Source organism: Phyllobates terribilis, unplaced genomic scaffold (assembly GCF_046119375.1).
Source record: "Phyllobates terribilis strain yellow unplaced genomic scaffold, ASM4611937v1 Scaffold_236__1_contigs__length_3049075, whole genome shotgun sequence".
NCBI classification, from domain to species: Eukaryota; Metazoa; Chordata; class Amphibia; order Anura; family Dendrobatidae; genus Phyllobates; species Phyllobates terribilis.
The window spans coordinates 1,577,602-1,600,003 of record NW_027362996.1 but is presented as its reverse complement, the minus strand read 5'-3'; the positions used below and the strand labels follow the sequence as shown (position 1 = coordinate 1,600,003).

The 22,402-nt window shown below is 44.9% G+C and overlaps 10 non-coding genes and 4 pseudogenes across 10 annotated transcripts; all 14 read right to left on the bottom strand.

Moving 5' to 3' along the window:
• Nucleotides 1-467: 467 nt before the first annotated feature.
• On the bottom strand, nucleotides 468-658 carry LOC141215570 (U2 spliceosomal RNA). The gene has a single exon (XR_012284631.1). It is a non-coding gene; the product is annotated as a U2 spliceosomal RNA (small nuclear RNA).
• Nucleotides 659-1,773: 1,115 nt separating this feature from the next.
• LOC141216760 (U2 spliceosomal RNA) lies at nucleotides 1,774-1,957 on the bottom strand. Its single transcript, XR_012285774.1, has one exon. It is a non-coding gene; the product is annotated as a U2 spliceosomal RNA (small nuclear RNA).
• A 789-nt stretch (nucleotides 1,958-2,746) lies between these two features.
• On the bottom strand, nucleotides 2,747-2,838 carry LOC141216933 (U2 spliceosomal RNA; annotated as a pseudogene).
• Nucleotides 2,839-3,953: 1,115 nt separating this feature from the next.
• LOC141215569 (U2 spliceosomal RNA) lies at nucleotides 3,954-4,144 on the bottom strand. The gene has a single exon (XR_012284630.1). It is a non-coding gene; the product is annotated as a U2 spliceosomal RNA (small nuclear RNA).
• Nucleotides 4,145-5,259: 1,115 nt separating this feature from the next.
• Nucleotides 5,260-5,450, bottom strand: LOC141215568 (U2 spliceosomal RNA). The gene has a single exon (XR_012284629.1). It is a non-coding gene; the product is annotated as a U2 spliceosomal RNA (small nuclear RNA).
• Nucleotides 5,451-6,565: 1,115 nt separating this feature from the next.
• On the bottom strand, nucleotides 6,566-6,756 carry LOC141216549 (U2 spliceosomal RNA). The gene has a single exon (XR_012285578.1). It is a non-coding gene; the product is annotated as a U2 spliceosomal RNA (small nuclear RNA).
• Nucleotides 6,757-7,868: 1,112 nt separating this feature from the next.
• Nucleotides 7,869-8,059, bottom strand: LOC141215566 (U2 spliceosomal RNA). Its single transcript, XR_012284628.1, has one exon. It is a non-coding gene; the product is annotated as a U2 spliceosomal RNA (small nuclear RNA).
• Nucleotides 8,060-9,174: 1,115 nt separating this feature from the next.
• On the bottom strand, nucleotides 9,175-9,375 carry LOC141216858 (U2 spliceosomal RNA; annotated as a pseudogene).
• Nucleotides 9,376-10,169: 794 nt separating this feature from the next.
• LOC141216941 (U2 spliceosomal RNA) lies at nucleotides 10,170-10,261 on the bottom strand (annotated as a pseudogene).
• Nucleotides 10,262-11,376: 1,115 nt separating this feature from the next.
• LOC141215565 (U2 spliceosomal RNA) lies at nucleotides 11,377-11,567 on the bottom strand. The gene has a single exon (XR_012284627.1). It is a non-coding gene; the product is annotated as a U2 spliceosomal RNA (small nuclear RNA).
• Nucleotides 11,568-12,682: 1,115 nt separating this feature from the next.
• On the bottom strand, nucleotides 12,683-12,858 carry LOC141216755 (U2 spliceosomal RNA; annotated as a pseudogene).
• A 6,233-nt stretch (nucleotides 12,859-19,091) lies between these two features.
• LOC141216505 (U2 spliceosomal RNA) lies at nucleotides 19,092-19,282 on the bottom strand. Its single transcript, XR_012285535.1, has one exon. It is a non-coding gene; the product is annotated as a U2 spliceosomal RNA (small nuclear RNA).
• Nucleotides 19,283-20,404: 1,122 nt separating this feature from the next.
• Nucleotides 20,405-20,595, bottom strand: LOC141215563 (U2 spliceosomal RNA). Its single transcript, XR_012284625.1, has one exon. It is a non-coding gene; the product is annotated as a U2 spliceosomal RNA (small nuclear RNA).
• Nucleotides 20,596-21,721: 1,126 nt separating this feature from the next.
• LOC141216627 (U2 spliceosomal RNA) lies at nucleotides 21,722-21,912 on the bottom strand. Its single transcript, XR_012285652.1, has one exon. It is a non-coding gene; the product is annotated as a U2 spliceosomal RNA (small nuclear RNA).
• Nucleotides 21,913-22,402: the final 490 nt, after the last annotated feature.

The window sequence follows — 22,402 nt, the reverse complement described above, 5'->3', positions numbered from 1 at the left end:
AACCAAAAAAGAAATTTTAAGCGCAGCAGAGTAACCAGCGCACATACCTGTTAGCTCAGGTGAGTTTAAAAGGCTGCTGTTGATAACAAGGGCATTTGCTAAATAGATGGTGTGTGTGCAACAATATACTGAAAGGTCAATTATATTGTGCAGCTTATCTCACCACCTGTAGTTATTTAGGTGAAAGCTCCAAAATGCTTGCCTAATATGTCTGTTTATCCAAAAGGAAGTAAAAAGGGAGAGCTAGAAAGATAGCATTGCATCACATTACATGGCAATGCAATGCACAGTTGCTGAAGTTGAACCAAAATGAGCTTGTAATCTGGCTTCTGCAACTTTGAACATGAAAAATCCAATGAGGAGAAGAAAAGCAGAGCCAAAGAGTCCATCCCAAAATCCGACAAACAAGCAAAATGAACAAAAAACATTGAATTCAATTCTTTCTGATTTTAGAAACTGCATTAAAGAAGGGGTGCACCGGTCCTGGAGATACTGCAATACCAGGTCAATGCGTGGAGTGGACAGAGCAAGCTCTTTTTCCATCTCCCTGTTCTAAAAATCCATTTAATATATGGTCCCCAGATAGGGGACGTATCAGATATTAAACTGATAAGAACAGATACTACACTTGATCTTAGCCAAAAGGCCGAGAAGCGATAACCAGAATTGGTTTCAAACTACGGAGCCACCCAAGGATCCTAAAAAGTCCATTTGTGGAGATGAGCTCCTGGACTCCCGTTAAGAAGACATGTTGTCAACCTCTAGATCCCTTACATGCCTGCACTTTTCGGCTTGCTGCTGCTGCAATCCACGCGTTTTAGATCTGCATAACTCCACCTCTTTAAACACAGCACCTTCACCCCCTGCTGTTCCCACCCGCCTCAACACCGTTGGAAGGGAGGAGAACCAATTAAGGCGGGGGGTGGGGTGGAACGAGCAGCTGTCTACCCTTAGCAGGAGGGCTCCTGATTACATACCTCTCCTGCTGCTGCTGCTGCTGGCTGTCCAGCAGCAGACTGAAGGTGGCTGCTGCTGTGCACAGGTATATAAAGGCTCAGAGCCTATTATGACACGCGCAGCCAGCGTTCCATTGCCACATTCCATCTACTGCAGGCAGGATACCTGGCTGGCTGAATGTCGCTGAGAAGCTCACAGAGACCGCCATAAGCAACAGTTTAACAGAATGCCACAGACTAATCAACCAAACTTTTTGGGTTGGGTTCTCTTTTATAGTCTGCAGGCATTAAATGAAAGAAGTCAGTGTTCCAGCAGAAGGAGACAATGTTTCAGAAAAGGCATTGTAGCAAACCAAAAAAGAAATTTTAAGCGCAGCAGAGTAACCAGCGCACATACCTGTTAGCTCAGGTGAGTTTAAAAGGCTGCTGTTGATAACAAGGGCATTTGCTAAATAGATGGTGTGTGTGCAACAATATACTGAAAGGTCAATTATATTGTGCAGCTTATCTCACCACCTGTAGTTATTTAGGTGAAAGCTCCAAAATGCTTGCCTAATATGTCTGTTTATCCAAAAGGAAGTAAAAAGGGAGAGCTAGAAAGATAGCATTGCATCACATTACATGGCAATGCAATGCACAGTTGCTGAAGTTGAACCAAAATGAGCTTGTAATCTGGCTTCTGCAACTTTGAACATGAAAAATCCAATGAGGAGAAGAAAAGCAGAGCCAAAGAGTCCATCCCAAAATCCGACAAACAAGCAAAATGAACAAAAAACATTGAATTCAATTCTTTCTGATTTTAGAAACTGCATTAAAGAAGGGGTGCACCGGTCCTGGAGATACTGCAATACCAGGTCAATGCGTGGAGTGGACAGAGCAAGCTCTTTTTCCATCTCCCTGTTCTAAAAATCCATTTAATATATGGTCCCCAGATAGGGGACGTATCAGATATTAAACTGATAAGAACAGATTTTCTTTTTTAATCGAAAGCCCGAATTCGTGTACAAAACCCGAGTGCGCTTAAAAAAGTGACAAGTGCCACAAAAAAAGTGCACTAGGATGCTGGTCTTCTTGAAACCCTCTCCAAAAGGAGAAGGGTCCCCCAAACCATTCCCCGTCCCTCCGAGCCAAAAGGCCACAGCGAGGAACAGGGACAAAAAGCCACCTCCAGCCGAAGCCAGAGGCGACCCAATCTTACACCCAGCACCTGCCCGAGTTCTCACCCGAGCAAGGCACTGGGAGCCAAAGACTGTGCTCCCCTCCCGGAAGAGGGGAGCCAACAACGCTCTCCTCCCGAAAGAGGAGAGCCAGGGGGGTTCAGGGGGGAGCGGAACCTGATGGCCACACACTCCCCCCCTAGACCTGCCAAGAGAGGAACCCGTAAGGGAACCGCATCCCGACAAAATCCTAGTAGGACGTGACACACGTGAATAAGTGGACACACAGTGACAAAGAAATTAAATAAATAGTGAAGGTTTCACAGTATAATACTGCCCGGACCTTCGACCGGGAATTGAAAAATTCCCCATCCTAAGGCCAGAAGGCCCGGAATAAGGGTGTGTGCGAAGAAAGAAAATTTGAAGTGCTTGTGCAAATGTGCCATAAACTCAAGTGGGGTTCCCAATCCCAGTGAGTTAAGGCACCCCAGGGTCACCACTCCTGGGGCACTTCACACTTCGGGCTTTCGATCTTCCCCGGCCCAATGGCGTCGATCCTGGGGGGCCATGCTTTCCACCAGATGACTATATTAGCCACCTGGCATACTAACAAGCGCCTAAACCCCAGTGTGCATAAGGTATCAATCTACTAGGGCGGCCAACATCCAAAACCGCCTTTTCGAAAGATACTACACTTGATCTTAGCCAAAAGGCCGAGAAGCGATAACCAGAATTGGTTTCAAACTACGGAGCCACCCAAGGATCCTAAAAAGTCCATTTGTGGAGATGAGCTCCTGGACTCCCGTTAAGAAGACATGTTGTCAACCTCTAGATCCCTTACATGCCTGCACTTTTCGGCTTGCTGCTGCTGCAATCCACGCGTTTTAGATCTGCATAACTCCACCTCTTTAAACACAGCACCTTCACCCCCTGCTGTTCCCACCCGCCTCAACACCGTTGGAAGGGAGGAGAACCAATTAAGGCGGGGGGTGGGGTGGAACGAGCAGCTGTCTACCCTTAGCAGGAGGGCTCCTGATTACATACCTCTCCTGCTGCTGCTGCTGCTGGCTGTCCAGCAGCAGACTGAAGGTGGCTGCTGCTGTGCACAGGTATATAAAGGCTCAGAGCCTATTATGACACGCGCAGCCAGCGTTCCATTGGCACATTCCATCTACTGCAGGCAGGATACCTGGCTGGCTGAATGTCGCTGAGAAGCTCACAGAGACCGCCATAAGCAACAGTTTAACAGAATGCCACAGACTAATCAACCAAACTTTTTGGGTTGGGTTCTCTTTTATAGTCTGCAGGCATTAAATGAAAGAAGTCAGTGTTCCAGCAGAAGGAGACAACGTTTCAGAAAAGGCATTGTAGCAAACCAAAAAAGAAATTTTAAGCGCAGCAGAGTAACCAACGCACATACCTGTTAGCTCAGGTGAGTTTAAAAGGCTGCTGTTGATAACAAGGGCATTTGCTAAATAGATGGTGTGTGTGCAACAATATACTGAAAGGTCAATTATATTGTGCAGCTTATCTCACCACCTGTAGTTATTTAGGTGAAAGCTCCAAAATGCTTGCCTAATATGTCTGTTTATCCAAAAGGAAGTAAAAAGGGAGAGCTAGAAAGATAGCATTGCATCACATTACATGGCAATGCAATGCACAGTTGCTGAAGTTGAACCAAAATGAGCTTGTAATCTGGCTTCTGCAACTTTGAACATGAAAAATCCAATGAGGAGAAGAAAAGCAGAGCCAAAGAGTCCATCCCAAAATCCGACAAACAAGCAAAATGAACAAAAAACATTGAATTCAATTCTTTCTGATTTTAGAAGCTGCATTAAAGAAGGGGTGCACCGGTCCTGGAGATACTGCAATACCAGGTCAATGCGTGGAGTGGACAGAGCAAGCTCTTTTTCCATCTCCCTGTTCTAAAAATCCATTTAATATATGGTCCCCAGATAGGGGACGTATCAGATATTAAACTGATAAGAACAGATACTACACTTGATCTTAGCCAAAAGGCCGAGAAGCGATAACCAGAATTGGTTTCAAACTACGGAGCCACCCAAGGATCCTAAAAAGTCCATTTGTGGAGATGAGCTCCTGGACTCCCGTTAAGAAGACATGTTGTCAACCTCTAGATCCCTTACATGCCTGCACTTTTCGGCTTGCTGCTGCTGCAATCCACGCGTTTTAGATCTGCATAACTCCACCTCTTTAAACACAGCACCTTCACCCCCTGCTGTTCCCACCCGCCTCAACACCGTTGGAAGGGAGGAGAACCAATTAAGGCGGGGGGTGGGGTGGAACGAGCAGCTGTCTACCCTTAGCAGGAGGGCTCCTGATTACATACCTCTCCTGCTGCTGCTGCTGCTGGCTGTCCAGCAGCAGACTGAAGGTGGCTGCTGCTGTGCACAGGTATATAAAGGCTCAGAGCCTATTATGACACGCGCAGCCAGCGTTCCATTGGCACATTCCATCTACTGCAGGCAGGATACCTGGCTGGCTGAATGTCGCTGAGAAGCTCACAGAGACCGCCATAAGCAACAGTTTAACAGAATGCCACAGACTAATCAACCAAACTTTTTGGGTTGGGTTCTCTTTTATAGTCTGCAGGCATTAAATGAAAGAAGTCAGTGTTCCAGCAGAAGGAGACAACGTTTCAGAAAAGGCATTGTAGCAAACCAAAAAAGAAATTTTAAGCGCAGCAGAGTAACCAGCGCACATACCTGTTAGCTCAGGTGAGTTTAAAAGGCTGCTGTTGATAACAAGGGCATTTGCTAAATAGATGGTGTGTGTGCAACAATATACTGAAAGGTCAATTATATTGTGCAGCTTATCTCACCACCTGTAGTTATTTAGGTGAAAGCTCCAAAATGCTTGCCTAATATGTCTGTTTATCCAAAAGGAAGTAAAAAGGGAGAGCTAGAAAGATAGCATTGCATCACATTACATGGCAATGCAATGCACAGTTGCTGAAGTTGAACCAAAATGAGCTTGTAATCTGGCTTCTGCAACTTTGAACATGAAAAATCCAATGAGGAGAAGAAAAGCAGAGCCAAAGAGTCCATCCCAAAATCCGACAAACAAGCAAAATGAACAAAAAACATTGAATTCAATTCTTTCTGATTTTAGAAACTGCATTAAAGAAGGGGTGCACCGGTCCTGGAGATACTGCAATACCAGGTCAATGCGTGGAGTGGACAGAGCAAGCTCTTTTTCCATCTCCCTGTTCTAAAAATCCATTTAATATATGGTCCCCAGATAGGGGACGTATCAGATATTAAACTGATAAGAACAGATACTACACTTGATCTTAGCCAAAAGGCCGAGAAGCGATAACCAGAATTGGTTTCAAACTACGGAGCCACCCAAGGATCCTAAAAAGTCCATTTGTGGAGATGAGCTCCTGGACTCCCGTTAAGAAGACATGTTGTCAACCTCTAGATCCCTTACATGCCTGCACTTTTCGGCTTGCTGCTGCTGCAATCCACGCGTTTTAGATCTGCATAACTCCACCTCTTTAAACACAGCACCTTCACCCCCTGCTGTTCCCACCCGCCTCAACACCGTTGGAAGGGAGGAGAACCAATTAAGGCCGGGGGTGGGGTGGAACGAGCAGCTGTCTACCCTTAGCAGGAGGGCTCCTGATTACATACCTCTCCTGCTGCTGCTGCTGCTGGCTGTCCAGCAGCAGACTGAAGGTGGCTGCTGCTGTGCACAGGTATATAAAGGCTCAGAGCCTATTATGACACGCGCAGCCAGCGTTCCATTGCCACATTCCATCTACTGCAGGCAGGATACCTGGCTGGCTGAATGTCGCTGAGAAGCTCACAGAGACCGCCATAAGCAACAGTTTAACAGAATGCCACAGACTAATCAACCAAACTTTTTGGGTTGGGTTCTCTTTTATAGTCTGCAGGCATTAAATGAAAGAAGTCAGTGTTCCAGCAGAAGGAGACAACGTTTCAGAAAAGGCATTGTAGCAAACCAAAAAAGAAATTTTAAGCGCAGCAGAGTAACCAGCGCACATACCTGTTAGCTCAGGTGAGTTTAAAAGGCTGCTGTTGATAACAAGGGCATTTGCTAAATAGATGGTGTGTGTGCAACAATATACTGAAAGGTCAATTATATTGTGCAGCTTATCTCACCACCTGTAGTTATTTAGGTGAAAGCTCCAAAATGCTTGCCTAATATGTCTGTTTATCCAAAAGGAAGTAAAAAGGGAGAGCTAGAAAGATAGCATTGCATCACATTACATGGCAATGCAATGCACAGTTGCTGAAGTTGAACCAAAATGAGCTTGTAATCTGGCTTCTGCAACTTTGAACATGAAAAATCCAATGAGGAGAAGAAAAGCAGAGCCAAAGAGTCCATCCCAAAATCCGACAAACAAGCAAAATGAACAAAAAACATTGAATTCAATTCTTTCTGATTTTAGAAACTGCATTAAAGAAGGGGTGCACCGGTCCTGGAGATACTGCAATACCAGGTCAATGCGTGTAGTGGACAGAGCAAGCTCTTTTTCCATCTCCCTGTTCTAAAAATCCATTTAATATATGGTCCCCAGATAGGGGACGTATCAGATATTAAACTGATAAGAACAGATACTACACTTGATCTTAGCCAAAAGGCCGAGAAGCGATAACCAGAATTGGTTTCAAACTACGGAGCCACCCAAGGATCCTAAAAAGTCCATTTGTGGAGATGAGCTCCTGGACTCCCGTTAAGAAGACATGTTGTCAACCTCTAGATCCCTTACATGCCTGCACTTTTCGGCTTGCTGCTGCTGCAATCCACGCGTTTTAGATCTGCATAACTCCACCTCTTTAAACACAGCACCTTCACCCCCTGCTGTTCCCACCCGCCTCAACACCGTTGGAAGGGAGGAGAACCAATTAAGGCGGGGGGTGGGGTGGAACGAGCAGCTGTCTACCCTTAGCAGGAGGGCTCCTGATTACATACCTCTCCTGCTGCTGCTGCTGGCTGTCCAGCAGCAGACTGAAGGTGGCTGCTGCTGTGCACAGGTATATAAAGGCTCAGAGCCTATTATGACACGCGCAGCCAGCGTTCCATTGCCACATTCCATCTACTGCAGGCAGGATACCTGGCTGGCTGAATGTCGCTGAGAAGCTCACAGAGACCGCCATAAGCAACAGTTTAACAGAATGCCACAGACTAATCAACCAAACTTTTTGGGTTGGGTTCTCTTTTATAGTCTGCAGGTATTAAATGAAAGAAGTCAGTGTTCCAGCAGAAGGAGACAACGTTTCAGAAAAGGCATTGTAGCAAACCAAAAAAGAAATTTTAAGCGCAGCAGAGTAACCAGCGCACATACCTGTTAGCTCAGGTGAGTTTAAAAGGCTGCTGTTGATAACAAGGGCATTTGCTAAATAGATGGTGTGTGTGCAACAATATACTGAAAGGTCAATTATATTGTGCAGCTTATCTCACCACCTGTAGTTATTTAGGTGAAAGCTCCAAAATGCTTGCCTAATATGTCTGTTTATCCAAAAGGAAGTAAAAAGGGAGAGCTAGAAAGATAGCATTGCATCACATTACATGGCAATGCAATGCACAGTTGCTGAAGTTGAACCAAAATGAGCTTGTAATCTGGCTTCTGCAACTTTGAACATGAAAAATCCAATGAGGAGAAGAAAAGCAGAGCCAAAGAGTCCATCCCAAAATCCGACAAACAAGCAAAATGAACAAAAAACATTGAATTCAATTCTTTCTGATTTTAGAAACTGCATTAAAGAAGGGGTGCACCGGTCCTGGAGATACTGCAATACCAGGTCAATGCGTGGAGTGGACAGAGCAAGCTCTTTTTCCATCTCCCTGTTCTAAAAATCCATTTAATATATGGTCCCCAGATAGGGGACGTATCAGATATTAAACTGATAAGAACAGATACTACACTTGATCTTAGCCAAAAGGCCGAGAAGCGATAACCAGAATTGGTTTCAAACTACGGAGCCACCCAAGGATCCTAAAAAGTCCATTTGTGGAGATGAGCTCCTGGACTCCCGTTAAGAAGACATGTTGTCAACCTCTAGATCCCTTACATGCCTGCACTTTTCGGCTTGCTGCTGCTGCAATCCACGCGTTTTAGATCTGCATAACTCCACCTCTTTAAACACAGCACCTTCACCCCCTGCTGTTCCCACCCGCCTCAACACCGTTGGAAGGGAGGAGAACCAATTAAGGCGGGGGGTGGGGTGGAACGAGCAGCTGTCTACCCTTAGCAGGAGGGCTCCTGATTACATACCTCTCCTGCTGCTGCTGCTGCTGGCTGTCCAGCAGCAGACTGAAGGTGGCTGCTGCTGTGCACAGGTATATAAAGGCTCAGAGCCTATTATGACACGCGCAGCCAGCGTTCCATTGCCACATTCCATCTACTGCAGGCAGGATACCTGGCTGGCTGAATGTCACTGAGAAGCTCACAGAGACCGCCATAAGCAACAGTTTAACAGAATGCCACAGACTAATCAACCAAACTTTTTGGGTTGGGTTCTCTTTTATAGTCTGCAGGCATTAAATGAAAGAAGTCAGTGTTCCAGCAGAAGGAGACAACGTTTCAGAAAAGGCATTGTAGCAAACCAAAAAAGAAATTTTAAGCGCAGCAGAGTAACCAGCGCACATACCTGTTAGCTCAGGTGAGTTTAAAAGGCTGCTGTTGATAACAAGGGCATTTGCTAAATAGATGGTGTGTGTGCAACAATATACTGAAAGGTCAATTATATTGTGCAGCTTATCTCACCACCTGTAGTTATTTAGGTGAAAGCTCCAAAATGCTTGCCTAATATGTCTGTTTATCCAAAAGGAAGTAAAAAGGGAGAGCTAGAAAGATAGCATTGCATCACATTACATGGCAATGCAATGCACAGTTGCTGAAGTTGAACCAAAATGAGCTTGTAATCTGGCTTCTGCAACTTTGAACATGAAAAATCCAATGAGGAGAAGAAAAGCAGAGCCAAAGAGTCCATCCCAAAATCCGACAAACAAGCAAAATGAACAAAAAACATTGAATTCAATTCTTTCTGATTTTAGAAACTGCATTAAAGAAGGGGTGCACCGGTCCTGGAGATACTGCAATACCAGGTCAATGCGTGGAGTGGACAGAGCAAGCTCTTTTTCCATCTCCCTGTTCTAAAAATCCATTTAATATATGGTCCCCAGATAGGGGACGTATCAGATATTAAACTGATAAGAACAGATTTTTTTTTTTTTTTTTTTTTTTTATTCTTTTTTTTTGAAAGCCCGAATTCGTGTACAAAACCCGAGTGCGCTTAAAAAAGTGACAAGTGCCACAAAAAAAGTGCACTAGGATGCTGGTCTTCTTGAAACCCTCTCCAAAAGGAGAAGGGTCCCCCAAACCATTCCCCGTCCCTCCGAGCCAAAAGGCCACAGCGAGGAACAGGGACAAAAAGCCACCTCCAGCCGAAGCCAGAGGCGACCCAATCTTACCCCCAGCACCTGCCCGAGTTCTCACCCGAGCAAGGCACTGGGAGCCAAAGACTGTGCTCCCCTCCCGGAAGAGGGGAGCCAACAACGCTCTCCTCCCGAAAGAGGAGAGCCAGGGGGGTTCAGGGGGGAGCGGAACCTGATGGCCACACACTCCCCCCCTAGACCTGCCAAGAGAGGAACCCGTAAGGGAACCGCATCCCGACAAAATCCTAGTAGGACGTGACACACGTGAATAAGTGGACACACAGTGACAAAGAAATTAAATAAATAGTGAAGGTTTCACAGTATAATACTGCCCGGACCTTCGACCGGGAATAGAAAAATTCCCCATCCTAAGGCCAGAAGGCCCGGAATAAGGGTGTGTGCGAAGAAAGAAAATTTGAAGTGCTTGTGCAAATGTGCCATAAACTCAAGTGGGGTTCCCAATCCCAGTGAGTTAAGGCACCCCAGGGTCACCACTCCTGGGGCACTTCACACTTCGGGCTTTCGATCTTCCCCGGCCCAATGGCGTCGATCCTGGGGGGCCATGCTTTCCACAAGATGACTATATTAGCCACCTGGCGTACTAACAAGCGCCTAAACCCCAGTGTGCATAATGTATCAATCTACTAGGGCGGCCAACATCCAAAACCGCCTTTTCGAAAGATACTACACTTGATCTTAGCCAAAAGGCCGAGAAGCGATAACCAGAATTGGTTTCAAACTACGGAGCCACCCAAGGATCCTAAAAAGTCCATTTGTGGAGATGAGCTCCTGGACTCCCGTTAAGAAGACATGTTGTCAACCTCTAGATCCCTTACATGCCTGCACTTTTCGGCTTGCTGCTGCTGCAATCCACGCGTTTTAGATCTGCATAACTCCACCTCTTTAAACACAGCACCTTCACCCCCTGCTGTTCCCACCCGCCTCAACACCGTTGGAAGGGAGGAGAACCAATTAAGGCGGGGGGTGGGGTGGAACGAGCAGCTGTCTACCCTTAGCAGGAGGGCTCCTGATTACATACCTCTCCTGCTGCTGCTGCTGCTGGCTGTCCAGCAGCAGACTGAAGGTGGCTGCTGCTGTGCACAGGTATATAAAGGCTCAGAGCCTATTATGACACGCGCAGCCAGCGTTCCATTGCCACATTCCATCTACTGCAGGCAGGATACCTGGCTGGCTGAATGTCGCTGAGAAGCTCACAGAGACCGCCATAAGCAACAGTTTAACAGAATGCCACAGACTAATCAACCAAACTTTTTGGGTTGGGTTCTCTTTTATAGTCTGCAGGCATTAAATGAAAGAAGTCAGTGTTCCAGCAGAAGGAGACAACGTTTCAGAAAAGGCATTGTAGCAAACCAAAAAAGAAATTTTAAGCGCAGCAGAGTAACCAGCGCACATACCTGTTAGCTCAGGTGAGTTTAAAAGGCTGCTGTTGATAACAAGGGCATTTGCTAAATAGATGGTGTGTGTGCAACAATATACTGAAAGGTCAATTATATTGTGCAGCTTATCTCACCACCTGTAGTTATTTAGGTGAAAGCTCCAAAATGCTTGCCTAATATGTCTGTTTATCCAAAAGGAAGTAAAAAGGGAGAGCTAGAAAGATAGCATTGCATCACATTACATGGCAATGCAATGCACAGTTGCTGAAGTTGAACCAAAATGAGCTTGTAATCTGGCTTCTGCAACTTTGAACATGAAAAATCCAATGAGGAGAAGAAAAGCAGAGCCAAAGAGTCCATCCCAAAATCCGACAAACAAGCAAAATGAACAAAAAACATTGAATTCAATTCTTTCTGATTTTAGAAACTGCATTAAAGAAGGGGTGCACCGGTCCTGGAGATACTGCAATACCAGGTCAATGCGTGGAGTGGACAGAGCAAGCTCTTTTTCCATCTCCCTGTTCTAAAAATCCATTTAATATATGGTCCCCAGATAGGGGACGTATCAGATATTAAACTGATAAGAACAGATACTACACTTGATCTTAGCCAAAAGGCCGAGAAGCGATAACCAGAATTGGTTTCAAACTACGGAGCCACCCAAGGATCCTAAAAAGTCCATTTGTGGAGATGAGCTCCTGGACTCCCGTTAAGAAGACATGTTGTCAACCTCTAGATCCCTTACATGCCTGCACTTTTCGGCTTGCTGCTGCTGCAATCCACGCGTTTTAGATCTGCATAACTCCACCTCTTTAAACACAGCACCTTCACCCCCTGCTGTTCCCACCCGCCTCAACACCGTTGGAAGGGAGGAGAACCAATTAAGGCGGGGGGTGGGGTGGAACGAGCAGCTGTCTACCCTTAGCAGGAGGGCTCCTGATTACATACCTCTCCTGCTGCTGCTGCTGCTGGCTGTCCAGCAGCAGACTGAAGGTGGCTGCTGCTGTGCACAGGTATATAAAGGCTCAGAGCCTATTATGACACGCGCAGCCAGCGTTCCATTGCCACATTGCATCTACTGCAGGCAGGATACCTGGCTGGCTGAATGTCGCTGAGAAGCTCACAGAGACCGCCATAAGCAACAGTTTAACAGAATGCCACAGACTAATCAACCAAACTTTTTGGGTTGGGTTCTCTTTTATAGTCTGCAGGCATTAAATGAAAGAAGTCAGTGTTCCAGCAGAAGGAGACAACGTTTCAGAAAAGGCATTGTAGCAAACCAAAAAAGAAATTTTAAGCGCAGCAGAGTAACCAGCGCACATACCTGTTAGCTCAGGTGAGTTTAAAAGGCTGCTGTTGATAACAAGGGCATTTGCTAAATAGATGGTGTGTGTGCAACAATATACTGAAAGGTCAATTATATTGTGCAGCTTATCTCACCACCTGTAGTTATTTAGGTGAAAGCTCCAAAATGCTTGCCTAATATGTCTGTTTATCCAAAAGGAAGTAAAAAGGGAGAGCTAGAAAGATAGCATTGCATCACATTACATGGCAATGCAATGCACAGTTGCTGAAGTTGAACCAAAATGAGCTTGTAATCTGGCTTCTGCAACTTTGAACATGAAAAATCCAATGAGGAGAAGAAAAGCAGAGCCAAAGAGTCCATCCCAAAATCCGACAAACAAGCAAAATGAACAAAAAACATTGAATTCAATTCTTTCTGATTTTAGAAACTGCATTAAAGAAGGGGTGCACCGGTCCTGGAGATACTGCAATACCAGGTCAATGCGTGGAGTGGACAGAGCAAGCTCTTTTTCCATCTCCCTGTTCTAAAAATCCATTTAATATATGGTCCCCAGATAGGGGACGTATCAGATATTAAACTGATAAGAACAGATTTTGCGTTTATATTTAAAATATCGTAGTCTTTATCTTTTCTTCAGAGCTTTAAAATAACATCTTCCATAGGTGATAGTTCCATATACTCAGGGCTCTTTTCTTTCCAAGCTTCTTCATATCCATTAGGTAGTACATATAAATTTCACTTAATGCCAGTCTTATACAATCCTTGACTTCTATATAGTCTCTTTTAAACAACAATATGTTTCTGGTCTTCCATAGAGCACTTTTAACACAACTCAAAGTGCACCATAAAACTCTCTCTTTTTCTTTCATCATGTTTGGTAAAATCCCATATAAAACCACTTCATGGCTTAAAAAATTAAGACCAGATAAAAATTTTAAAAGCTCACCACAGTCTTTCCACACTTGCTGTGCAAAATCACAATTCCAAATAAGGTGCATAGTAGTCTCATCATTATTGCACTGATGCCTCGGGCAGGTTTGTATAGTGCTCAGTCTTCTTTTATACTGGAAATCACGAGTCGGTAAACATTCCTGCACAATCATCCAAGCTAAGTCTTTATGTTGATTCATCAGGTAAGGTGCATTTGTTAAATTCCATATTTTAGTGACTCTGCTATATGAATAATGGCTTATGGGCGTCAAAGTTTCTTTCTTTTTTAATTGCTGCAGCAGCTTCCTTGCATTCTTCAATGTCTCCATCTCAAAAGAATCTAGGCCATATAATCTGATAACTTTCTCCAGGATGGCATATTGTTGTGGAGGTGATAACAACACTGGGCTTGTTAAAGAAATGGATATCCACTTTCGCCTCCTAAAAATGTGGCCAGCTGCATATCTTAAAAAATGTGCCCAAGGGCTTGAAGCAAACATATATTTAAAACAGAGGCTAAAAAACTTGGAGTATAAAAACAGTTTGACGTTGGGAACATCCTTACCACCAAGGTGGTGCATCTTGTACATTGTTTCTCTCTTCACCTTTTCGAACTTAGAGTTCCACACAAATTCAAACAGCATTCTCTGTAATCTTCTCGCTGTAAGGTCACTTGGGGGATAAACATAACTGAGATATAACATGACAGGAAGCAGAAGGGCCTTAATAATTAAAACTTTACCTTCGATTGTTAATTTTCTTAATTTCCAAAAGTCAATCTTCTTTTGTATTTTGTCCCTTACTCCATCCCAGCTCTTCATTCCATCATTCTGTCGATCAAAAATCACGCCCAGAATTTTAATCTTCTCTGACTGCATCGGGAGATCAGGGATGGACACATCCGCCCAATTGCCACGGACAAAACAATCACATTTCTCAATGTTTAACTTAAAACCTGAGGCTTCACAAAAAAAATTGGTCGTTCTTATAGCTCTCCTGAGAGCGGCAGGTGATGAACAAAAAATAGTAATATCATCCATGTAGCCCATTACCTTCACATCTCTTCCATGTCCTCCAGGGATAGGGACACCTTTAATCACTTTATCCTCTCGTAGCATAGATAAAAGAGGCTCTATTGCACATATAAATAGCACTGGGGACAAAGGGCAGCCTTGCTTCACACCTGAATGCAAAAACACTTCATTAGACAAAAATCCATTGATTAAAATTTTACTAAAAGAGTTCTTATATAAAAGTGCCACTTGCTTGATAAAAATTTCAGGGAAGCCCATTTTTTTTAAAACCAACCATAAAAAACAATGAGAGACACGATCAAAAGCCTTTTGAAAATCCAACGATAAAATTGCTAAGTCTTGCTTCCTGGATTGCTGGTACCATATGACATCGCGGATGGTATTGAGATGCTCCGCAACTCCTCTTCCTGGCACCCCACATACCTGGTCTTCATAAATAACTTTGGATAAAACTTTTTTAAAACGGTTCACTAAAATTTTGGACATCAACTTGTAATCAACATTCAACAGTGTGATTGGTCTCCAGTTTGCCAGATGGGATTTGGCTCCTTTTTTAAAAATCAGGGAGACCAGACCACTTCTCCAAGATATAGGCAGGATATCACACTTAAAAGCTTCTTTGATTACTAAAAACAAGTCGGGTTTTAAAAAATTCCAAAATTCACGATAAAATTCAACAGGCAAACCGTCAGAACCAGGGGTTTTCCCATAGGAAAAACTTTTGATAGCAGCATCTACTTCCGACAAGGTGACTTCAGTGCATAACAATTCTTGGTCTTCGCGGCTCAGACTATTTTTTAATGAATTAAGGGCATCTTCAGTAAAAGACTGGTCTATAGTTTTCTCATTAAAAAGCTGCTGATAAAACTGGTGAGCTTGGTTGAGCATACCTTCAGTTGTAGTTTCACCCTCTAATTCTGTTATCATTTCCTTAGCAGCAACTACTTTTTTAAAAAAAAATCTTGAGCACTTTTCATTTTTCTCTATCACTTCAATTTTTGAGTTATAAATTGTTTCCTTACCCTTCGACTCTATACTCTTTTTAATTTCTTTTTTTGTTGCTTCAATTAAATCGTCCATTTCAAGTCCCACATCTCTTAGTTGATAACAGGTCTGCAATTTAGTAATAAGCCTTTTATGCCAAGCGGACCTTTCTCTTGCATTGGCTATGCTGACCTTGATAAAAAAACTTTTTATCTTCATCTTGCTGTATTCCCACCATTCTAGCAGAGTTAAAAATTTTTGTTGTTTTGTTCTTAAATAATTAAAAAACGCTTTAAAATCTGTTCTTACCTTAGGATCTTGTAACAATGTTGTATTTAGCCTCCAAACTCCTCTTGCCTTGACAAGCCCAGGTAATTCTAACTCTGATAGCAACATCTTATGATCTGAAAAAATGTTTGGGATTAAGACAACAGATTTGACATTCACATATTGGGACATGAAAATAAAATCAATACGAGATTTAGAAGAAGAGTTCTCCCAAGTATAACCGGGATCATTACTACGGATCTCTTTCCAGGAGTCTCTAAGAAAAAAATCAGTTAACAAATCCTTTAGTTGTTTCTCTGTTTTGTCTTTTTTAGGAACGGTGGAACTCCCGCTTCTCCCTTCACCAGGCAAGACACAATTGAAATCCCCACAGAACATCAGAGGCGATGAACCAGGTAGGTAATATTGCACATCTTCAAACAACTGATGTCTCTCTTCCTTCACCGGAGAAGCATAAATGTTCAAAAGTCTAAAGTCCACACCTTTAAAACTAATATTTAAGAAAAGAGCACGTCCAGAAGAAATGTCCACAAAAGAGTTGATTTTAAAGTCATGCGACCTAAACAGCACTCCAATGCCAGAGGAACGATTTTCATTATCTCCGGACCAGATAGAGGGCCCATGAGGCCAATCTTTTCTTAAATCTGCATAATTCATATCAAAGTCAATGTTACATTCTTGCAAACAAAAGACATCACAGTCCACTGTTGACAGGTAGGAAAACAAAGCAGCCCTTCTTGTAGAGCCCCTTATACTCCTCACATTGAGCGAGGCTACTTTAATTGATGAGGTCATGATAGGATAGTTCAGGTCACACTACTGTCAGAATCAGACATAAAGCCCACCGATGTTAACGGGCTCTGCACTTCTGAGTCCGAAAAAGAAATGTTTATAGGGTCTGAAGGCCTTGGCTCCTCAGGAGGGGCAGCGGGAGCCATTGGCTTGTATTGCAGAAGACTTGGTTTTAATGGACACTTCTTGGAAGTCTCCCTGGCCACATTCTCATCAGACCTATCATCTGTTTTCCTTTTCCTACGAGTTTCCAGCTCCATTGCTTCTTCCTCCGAGCTAAATGTCCCGATTTCAGCAGAGGGACTCCCCTCCACCACCATATCACCCGGATCAGAATCAGCAGCCCAGTCCTTAGATGAAGCTTCCCTCCTCTCAGGACGGACAGGTTTCTCAGCTGGAGGTTTCTGCATAGACGTGGGCTTATGCGCAGCAGGAATAGGAGAACTGGCAGGTTTTCCCTGTGCAGCAGGCACTGAAGTGCTTGTGGACCCGCCTACAGGGGGTTGTGTTCGCACAGTAGATACAGGAACACCGGTGGGACCCCCCTTAGCAGCAGGAGCAGGAGGGTTGGTTGGCTTCCTCTGTGCAGCAGGTGCAGACGTACCACCTGATGTACTAGCAGGCTTGGTCTGTGGAGCAGGTACTGGAGAGCTAGAAGACTGCCCCCGCGCTGTAGACGCACCCGCAGGAGCAGGAACAGCAGAGGGTTGCCTCTGCCCCCCGGGAGCAGATGGAGGCACACGGGCAGGTTGCTTTGCCAGCGTTTCAGCATAGGTTTCCGCCTTTTTCTTCAAAGGACACTCCCGGAAGGAGTGACCTGGGACCCGGCAGATGTTGCACACCATCTCATTGGTACAGTCCATTGTGGCATGTCCATGCTTGTAGCACTTCTTACAGATTGCCACCTCCTCCTTGCAGTTCTCATAAGTGTGACCGAAACACATGCATTTCCGGCAGAAGAGGGGCATGTCCGGGTAGAAGAGGCGCCCCCGCTCCCTACCGATCAGGAAACTTGACGGAGGATGACGCTGACCACCAATGCCATTTGGATCTTCACAAAATTTAACAAAAAATTTATGCTTTCCCGTCCAGAGGTTTTCCTCATTCATGACCTTGTGGGAATACCGCAGTTCTGGGAAATAGTTTTGAAGAAAGCAAATAATATTAACTAAGGGAACATGAGGGTTGCTCATCTGAACCACGAGCGGCTTCTCTCCACCGGAGTAAAGGATGACAAAGGTGAGTCCTTTAAGATCCTCATCTGAAAGGTGCAGGTGAATCTGGCGGAAGAGGTTCTGGCACGCATACTCCGACTCCAGAGTCAAAGTGAAGGAACCGGGGCGATCTTGAAGGGCCAGGATGTCTTCCCTCTTTACTCCTAGGATCTCCAGCAGCACTCTCCTCACGAAAAACTTCAAGGTCATCTTCTCCTTGGATGCATCGTCCACTTCGATCTTGAAAGAGTTCTTGATGCGAAGGTCACCAGCTCTGGCATAGCGCACTGCGGCCGCTACTGCTGATGCCATCTTCAAAAGGTAGATAGGGGCGATCGCCTTCTTGGTTTCTTTGCGTATCTGCCCCCTAAAGCAGCATGAGGCTTAAGACGGCTTTTACACCGCCGATGCCTCAAGGCCAAGGGCACGATTGGCTTAGAATCCTTCTGGCAAGATGTGGTATCTTAGCCAAAAGGCCGAGAAGCGATAACCAGAATTGGTTTCCGACTACGGTGCCACCCAAGGATTCTGAAAAGTCCATTTGTGGAGATGGCCACCTGGACTCCCGTTAAGAAGACATGCTGTCAACCTCTAGATCCCTCACATGCCTGCACTTTTCGGCTTGCTGCTGCTGCAATCCACGCGTTTTAGATCTGCATAACTCCACCTCTTTTAGCACAGTACCCTCAACCCCCGGCTGTTCCCACCCGCCTCAACACCGTTGGAAGGGAGGAGAACCAATTAAGGCGGGGGGGGGGGGGTGGAACGAGCAGCTGTCTACCCTTAGCAGGAGGGTTGCTGATTAATTACCTCTCCTGCTGCTGCTGGCTGTCCAGCAGCAGACTGAAGGTGGCTGCTGCTGTGCGCAGGTATATAAAGGCTCAGAGCCTATTATGACACGCGCAGCCAGCGTTCCATTGCCACATTCCGTCTACTGCAGGCGGGATACCTGGATGGCTGAATGTCACTGAGAAGTTCACAGAGACCGCCATAAGCAACAGTTTAAAAGAATGCCACAGACTAATCAACCAAACTTTTTGGGTTGGTTTCTCTTTTATAGTCTGCAGGCATTAAATGAAAGAAGTCAGTGTTCCAGCAGAGGGAGACAACGTTTCAGAAAAGGCATTGTAGCAAACCAAAAAAGAAATTTTAAGCGCAGCAGAGTAACCAGCTCACATACCTGTTAGCTCAGGTGAGTTTAAAAGGCTGCTGTTGATAACAAGGGCATTTGCTAAATAGATGGTGTGTGTGCAACAATATACTGAAAGGTCAATTATATTGTGCAGCTTATCTCACCACCTGTAGTTATTTAGGTGAAAGCTCCAAAATGCTTGCCTAATATGTCTGTTTATCCAAAAGGAAGTATAGAGGGAGAGCTAGATAGATAGCATTGCATTACATTACATTACATGGCAATGCAATGCACAGTTGCTGAAGTTGAACCAAAATGAGCTTGTCATCTGGCTTCTGCAACTTTTAACATGAAAAATCCAATGAGGAGAAGAAAAGCAAAGCCAAAGAGTCCATCCCAAAATCCGACAAACAAGCAAAATGAACAAAAAGCATTGAATTCAATTCTTTCTGATTTTAGAAACTGCATTAAAGAAGGGGTTCACCGGTCCTGGAGATACTGCAATACCAGGTCAATGCGTGGAGTGGACAGAGCAAGCTCTTTTTCCATCTCCCTGTTCTAAAAATCCATTTAATATATGGTCCCCAGATAGGGGACGTATCAGATATTAAACTGATAAGAACAGATACTACACTTGATCTTAGCCAAAAGGCCGAGAAGCGATAACCAGAATTGGTTTCCGACTACGGTGCCACCCAAGGATTCTGAAAAGTCCATTTGTGGAGATGGCCACCTGGACTCCCGTTAAGAAGACATGCTGTCAACCTCTAGATCCCTCACATGCCTGCACTTTTCGGCTTGCTGCTGCTGCAATCCACGCGTTTTAGATCTGCATAACTCCACCTCTTTTAGCACAGTACCCTCAACCCCCGGCTGTTCCCACCCGCCTCAACACCGTTGGAAGGGAGGAGAACCAATTAAGGCGGGGGGGGGGGGTGGAACGAGCAGCTGTCTACCCTTAGCAGGAGGGTTGCTGATTAATTACCTCTCCTGCTGCTGCTGCTGCTGGCTGTCCAGCAGCAGACTGAAGGTGGCTGCTGCTGTGCGCAGGTATATAAAGGCTAAGAGCCTATTATGACACGCGCAGCCAGCGTTCCATTGCCACATTCCGTCTACTGCAGGCGGGATACCTGGATGGCTGAATGTCACTGAGAAGCTCATAGAGACCGCCATAAGCAACAGTTTAAAAGAATGCCACAGACTAATCAACCAAACTTTTTGGGTTGGTTTCTCTTTTATAGTCTGCAGGCATTAAATGAAAGAAGTCAGTGTTCCAGCAGAGGGAGACAACGTTTTAGAAAAGGCATTGTAGCAAACCAAAAAAGAAATTTTAAGCGCAGCAGAGTAACCAGCTCACATACCTGTTAGCTCAGGTGAGTTTAAAAGGCTGCTGTTGATAACAAGGGCATTTGCTAAATAGATGGTGTGTGTGCAACAATATACTGAAAGGTCAATTATATTGTGCAGCTTATCTCACCACCTGTAGTTATTTAGGTGAAAGCTCCAAAATGCTTGCCTAATATGTCTGTTTATCCAAAAGGAAGTATAGAGGGAGAGCTAGATAGATAGCATTGCATTACATTACATTACATGGCAATGCAATGCACAGTTGCTGAAGTTGAACCAAAATGAGCTTGTCATCTGGCTTCTGCAACTTTTAACATGAAAAATCCAATGAGGAGAAGAAAAGCAAAGCCAAAGAGTCCATCCCAAAATCCGACAAACAAGCAAAATGAACAAAAAGCATTGAATTCAATTCTTTCTGATTTTAGAAACTGCATTAAAGAAGGGGTGCACCGGTCCTGGAGATACTGCAATACCAGGTCAATGCGTGGAGTGGACAGAGCAAGCTCTTTTTCCATCTCCCTGTTCTAAAAATCCATTTAATATATGGTCCCCAGATAGGGGACGTATCAGATATTAAACTGATAAGAACAGATACTACACTTGATCTTAGCCAAAAGGCCGAGAAGCGATAACCAGAATTGGTTTCCGACTACGGTGCCACCCAAGGATTCTGAAAAGTCCATTTGTGGAGATGGCCACCTGGACTCCCGTTAAGAAGACATGCTGTCAACCTCTAGATCCCTCACATGCCTGCACTTTTCGGCTTGCTGCTGCTGCAATCCACGCGTTTTAGATCTGCATAACTCCACCTCTTTTAGCACAGTACCCTCAACCCCCGGCTGTTCCCACCCGCCTCAACACCGTTGGAAGGGAGGAGAACCAATTAAGGCGGGGGGGGGGGGGGGGTGGAACGAGCAGCTGTCTACCCTTAGCAGGAGGGTTGCTGATTAATTACCTCTCCTGCTGCTGCTGCTGCTGGCTGTCCAGCAGCAGACTGAAGGTGGCTGCTGCTGTGCGCAGGTATATAAAGGCTCAGAGCCTATTATGACACGCGCAGCCAGCGTTCCATTGCCACATTCCGTCTACTGCAGGCGGGATACCTGGATGGCTGAATGTCACTGAGAAGCTCACAGAGACCGCCATAAGCAACAGTTTAAAAGAATGCCACAGACTAATCAACCAAACTTTTTGGGTTGGTTTCTCTTTTATAGTCTGCAGGCATTAAATGAAAGAAGTCAGTGTTCCAGCAGAGGGAGACAACGTTTCAGAAAAGGCATTGTAGCAAACCAAAAAAGAAATTTTAAGCGCAGCAGAGTAACCAGCTCACATACCTGTTAGCTCAGGTGAGTTTAAAAGGCTGCTGTTGATAACAAGGGCATTTGCTAAATAGATGGTGTGTGTGCAACAATATACTGAAAGGTCAATTATATTGTGCAGCTTATCTCACCACCTGTAGTTATTTAGGTGAAAGCTCCAAAATGCTTGCCTAATATGTCTGTTTATCCAAAAGGAAGTATAGAGGGAGAGCTAGATAGATAGCATTGCATTACATTACATTACATGGCAATGCAATGCACAGTTGCTGAAGTTGAACCAAAATGAGCTTGTGATCTGGCTTCTGCAACTTTTAACATGAAAAATCCAATGAGGAGAAGAAAAGCAAAGCCAAAGAGTCCATCCCAAAATCCGACAAACAAGCAAAATGAACAAAAAGCATTGAATTCAATTCTTTCTGATTTTAGAAACTGCATTAAAGAAGGGGTGCACCGGTCCTGGAGATACTGCAATACCAGGTCAATGCGTGGAGTGGACAGAGCAAGCTCTTTTTCCATCTCCCTGTTCTAAAAATCCATTTAATATATGGTCCCCAGATAGGGGACGTATCAGATATTAAACTGATAAGAACAGATACTACACTTGATCTTAGCCAAAATGCCGAGAAGCGATAACCAGAATTGGTTTCCGACTACGGTGCCACCCAAGGATTCTGAAAAGTCCATTTGTGGAGATGGCCACCTGGACTCCCGTTAAGAAGACATGCTGTCAACCTCTAGATCCCTCACATGCCTGCACTTTTCGGCTTGCTGCTGCTGCAATCCACGCGTTTTAGATCTGCATAACTCCACCTCTTTTAGCACAGTACCCTCAACCCCCGGCTGTTCCCACCCGCCTCAACACCGTTGGAAGGGAGGAGAACCAATTAAGGCGGGGGGGGGGGGGTGGAACGAGCAGCTGTCTACCCTTAGCAGGAGGGTTGCTGATTAATTACCTCTCCTGCTGCTGCTGCTGCTGGCTGTCCAGCAGCAGACTGAAGGTGGCTGCTGCTGTGCGCAGGTATATAAAGGCTCAGAGCCTATTATGACACGCGCAGCCAGCGTTCCATTGCCACATTCCGTCTACTGCAGGCGGGATACCTGGATGGCTGAATGTCACTGAG